This window comes from Podarcis liolepis (assembly GCF_965112155.1).
Source record: "Podarcis liolepis genome assembly, chromosome: W".
Classification (NCBI taxonomy): Eukaryota; Metazoa; Chordata; class Lepidosauria; order Squamata; family Lacertidae; genus Podarcis; species Podarcis liolepis.
Window position 1 is genome coordinate 31,345,049 of NC_139568.1, and position 5,038 is coordinate 31,350,086.

Here is a 5,038-nt window from a genome sequence, read left to right on the forward strand (position 1 = left end):
TGAGAACCAGTAGCAATGGCAAACAGTGGTTCATCCTCCACTTGTGAAGGTCTAGCCATTATTTGAGGTTTCCTCTCAATGACTGTTACAACTGAGCTCTCTGAGCTATCACTGTCATCATCAGTACCACTGTAATCTGTGTAATCAGAAAAATCATCATCATCTGAATTGTCACCTGTGGGAATTGTGTGTACTACTACCCGCTCCTGTTCTGGAGCACTCTCAAGAAACTTTGTGAGAATCACCTGACCAGATTCAGACAAAATTACTCTGTAGAGACCCTTTTCATAACCCACAAAAATGCCTCTGGCATTCTTTACTCCACCTGGAGCTTCTGTTCTCACATGAGACCCGAAAACCTTAAAATAGGCAACAGAAGGTTTTCTATGGAACAGCTTCTCAAAAGGAGAACTTCCCAATTCTTTTGAGACTTTTCTCACCCACACGTGAAGATAGGACAGTAGCGACTCCGCCCAATACTCATGTGGCAAATGTGAACTCAGCAATTGCGCATGCATCCCCTTTTGCAATTCTTTGTTCACCCTCACACAGACCCCCCTGTTCCATGCTGCTGCCGAAACAGCAACTTTGTGGTCTATCCCTTTTCCATCCAGGAACTTCTGAAACTTCTGTAACAGAAAAATTGGCTTCTTATCTGTGAAGAGACAATCAATGTTAGCATCATGCATATTTTTAACCTTGTCACAAAACTCCTGAAACCTTTCTAAAGTTTCTTGTGGTTTCTCCATCATAAAAACCCAAGAATAATTAGTGAAACAATCCACACACACAAGGTAAAATCGTGCACCGCCTCTAGATGGTTCTAGAGGACCAATCACATCAGCATACACCCGCTGAAATGCTCTGTCGACCTTCTTGTTCACCTTCCTGGTGTCCTTGGTCACACCTGCAAGAGAGATTATGTTAGAATCAGAAGAATTACATTTCATGTAATCACTTTGATCAAAAGTCAACAAATCTCTGGCAGTAAGAAACAGTTCTCCATCTTTGAAGATCTTGCAGCTTTTAGCATCATAGGACAGTTTCAGTCCTTTCTTAGCAATCTGCGACACACTCAGCAGATTAAATCTCAGTTCTGGAACCAGGTACACACTGTTTATAGTTAAGTTCAGACTCTCAAGATACACAGTCCCAATCCCGGTCGCTTCCAACTCCTGACCGTTGGCCTGTTTTACAGCGAAGCTTTGCTTCTTCAACGTTGTAAACAGTTCTCTGTGTGGACACATGTGTTTTGTGCAACCAGTGTCGATTATGAACGCGTTCCCAACATCTGGCGTGGTTCCTTTCGCCATCATAGCCTTTGCAGGTTTCACCTGGCACTTGGTACGGCTTTTGCCTGACGCCTCAGGCTTCGCAGAGCTGCTCTTGGCTCCTTTTGACTGGCGTGGCTTTCTACAGTTTCGCTGTAGATGCCCAGTCTGTCCACAATTATAGCATCGGACAGCACTCAATGCTACAGCATGCTCTCCAGTAGCATCAGTAGCGGGGGAATTAGAACTCTGTTCTTCCCTCCCCCTGTCCTTCACTTCCAGTGCAGCAAGGCGGTCGTGTTCATTAAGGACCACGGCACACACCCTCTCCGCGGTCAGGTCCGCTGCCGGTAGGGAACCAAGCTGACTGGCAACAACCTTGTAAGTCCGATTCAGGCTGTTTATCATCATGAAGCAAAACACTTCCTCCTGTAGACGAAAATTGCGTTCCACCATCTGTTGGCGCAGAAACTTCATCTCTGTCAGGTGCGCTTGGACATCTCCATCAGGCGCTAGTCTCAGATTGGTCAACTTCTCAAAATGCAGCAACGCTGAAGAACCAGCATCTCTCTGATGTGTTCTACGTAGCGTATCCCAAACCTCTTGCGCATGTTCTAAATGCTGAATATGCACCAGCTGCTCATCTGAGACACACAGAATTATAGCAGTCCTGGCCCTCACGTTCTGTGTTTCCGAACCTCGGTGTGCTGGTCCCGGGGGGGGGGGAAGGTACTAATACCGTAGCCAAGGTTCAGTCCAGAGTCACTAGCAGGGTAGACGATCACTAGATGAGACGCGAGGTCCGAAACAGGGAGCCAGGCGGGGAAACAGGAACGCTGGTAGGGCAGCAGCAGGAAGCCAGGTGGGGAACAGGAACACTGGTAGGTGAGCAGCGGGCAGCCGGGCGAGGAACAGGAACACCGGAGAGTCAGTAGCAGGAAGCCGGGCGAGGAACAGGCACACCGGGAGTGCAGATCTAGGTCTGGGTAAAAGCAGGTTCTCCACAACGACGTTGCTCCCGCAACCTGGGACTGGGCTGCCTGACCTTTTATCTTCTTCTAAGGCCGGGGGCGGTCCCGGCCCCCAGGAGCCCCGCCTCTCTTGGCCTTAAGGCGAGCACTCCTCCTGGGAGAGACCAGTTCCCTTCGCCTCTATGCCCTAAGCCTCTGCAGTTCAGGAGAGGCCGAAGGGTTACTGGGCCCCGGGGGAGGCTCACCTGTAGACACTGAGTCCTCCAGCACCTCTGGGGCCAGAATGGTTTCACCTGGTGCCTGCTCCTGAGGATCTGGCACAGGTGCAGGCTCCTCAGCATCTAGGCCTTGCCCCAGTTCAGCCGGCCCTGGAGGCGGGGACTCCTGTGCCGGCTGGGATTCCTCCGGTTCACTCTCAGACTCGGAATCCCAGGCCATCACACCATCCCCCCTCCCAGGCCCCCCCCCTCAATCGAGGGTCCGGACCCGGCTTGCTGGGGTACGCCGCATGAAACTCTCGGAGGCAGGCTGGCGCGTGGACGTTGGCCGCTGGTTCCCAGGAACGGTCCTCCAACCCATACCCCTTCCAGTCTATGAGATACTGCAGCTTTCCCCTGCGGTATCGGTAGTCCAGAATGCGTTCCACCTCGTACTCAGGCTCTCCCTGAACCAAAACTGGCTGCAGTCGGGGACGGTTTGGGTGGAACTCGTCGGGTGGGGCCACCAGACTCAGAAGGGACCTGTGGAATACCGGGTGAACCTTCAGGGTTGCTGGCAACCGGAGACGGAATGCCACAGGCGAGACCTGGTTCACAATAGGGAACGGGCCGGTGAAACGGGCATCCAGCTTCCGCGAAGGTCGAGAAGGGCGGAGGTGGCGAGTGGAGAGCCATACCAGGTCACCGACGTGGATTTCCGGCCCCACCTGGCGGTGGCGGTCGGCCTGGACCTTGTACGCCTCCTTGGCCTGGCGCAGCTGCTCCATCAACAGCTGTTGCTGGGACTGGAGCTCCTGAAGCCACTCTGTCACCGCAGGGACCGCAGATGCCGGCAGCACATCCGGAAACAACCGTGGATGAAAACCGTAGCTGGCTTGGAACGGGGTCTGCTGGGTGGACGCATTCACCGCGTTGTTATAAGCGAACTCCGCCAAGGCTAGGTGGTCGACCCAGTCATCCTGCTGGTAGCTGCAGTAACACCGGAGGTACTGCTCCAGCACCGCGTTCGCCCGTTCCGTCTGGCCATCGGTCTGTGGGTGGTAAGCAGATGAGAGACAGACCTCTGTTCCGAGGGCCTGGTGCAAAGTACGCCAAAACCGGGACGTGAACTGAACGCCACGGTCGGACACCACACGCTCAGGTAGGCCATGCAGGCGGAAGACATGCTGAAGGTACAGCTGAGCGGTTTCCTTAGCTGAGGGTACGGATGGGCAGGGGGCACAGTGCACCATCTTCGTGAAATGGTCGGAGAAAACTAGAAGGCAGGTGCAGCCCCGAGACGGGGGTAGCTCCACTACAAAGTCCAGAGAAACTGTGTGCCAAGGACGTGGTGGAACCGGCAACGGCTGAAGAAGGCCAGGGGGTCACCCGGTAGGCCCCTTGGCCCGCCTGCAGACATCACAACCAGCAACGTAGCGAGCCACGTCAGCCTTCAGACGGGGCCACCAAAACTCATGGCTTACCAGATGGGTGGTCCGATACCGCCCAAAGTGCCCCGCTGCTGGAGCATCATGGGTCATCCGGAGAACCTCAGCCCGCAGCGGCCCTGGTGGGATGTGTGGAGAGAATCAGAACCTACAGGGTTAAGAGGTTCTGTGTGACGTCTTACATTCTGAGGTGTGGTTGAGTATACTGAGGGGAGTGTTTCCTGAGTTCAGTTCTGTTTCGCTTTTGCGGAGAGAGGACGCAAGATGTGTGAGTTGTCGCCCGGAGAGATTTAAGAGCTGTTTTACTACACGAATAAAGACTTTTAGAAGATAAGGAAGACACCGTGCGTGCTGCCTGATTTATGTTTACACACACGCACAGCAACAGTTTCTCGCTGCGTGCACTCTGCCCCCCTGCCTAGGTCAGCTTCAGGCTTCCGAGCAGAGCTGCGCAGGGGAAGCGCTGGCTGGACGGCAGGGCAATTTGCCAATAGGTTATGGATGGTCAGAAAACGCTTTGAAGCTGTTGCCAGATGTGCCGTTGTGTGTGTGGGAGCCAGCTGAGAAAAGGCTGCAGAGAGCTTGGAGCTGTGCCTAACGTTTGAAGGCAAGCTGACGACGCTGAAGCCAGCTTTGAGTCCTGCCTGAAGCTGAGAGAGGCAGACGAACTCAGCTGGGAGGAGCTGATCTGCTGGACCGGAGCCGGAGAGCTGCTGTTTGTTTATGTGAGTACGCTGGGCCCCGGGGGAAGATGGCAGATGACCAAGAGGTGCTTGAAGCTCCGCTTGAGAAGCTTGAAGAGCTCACCACCCAGTCGTGGGAAACCTGGGTCAGGAAAGTGAGAGCCTGGTTTTGGGCAACAGGGCTGTGGGAAGTATGCAAGAAAGAGCCGTTCCCAGCCAAACCAGCTGCTGCTGAAAATGCAGAACTGGTGGACAGTGATGCAGAAAAGCTGCAGTCTGCTTTTCTGGAGGAGAAAATGCAGAGAGAGAAAGCTATGAGAGCTGAGATCTGCATGTTGAGATCAAGCGTACATGCTAAGCTATTGCCGCATTTGGAAGGCATTGAGTCGGCCTGTGAAGCCTGGAATGTGCTGAGGGGTTTGTGTCAAAGCTCAGCAGGAGGCCAGGAGCAGGATGACGCCGAGTGCT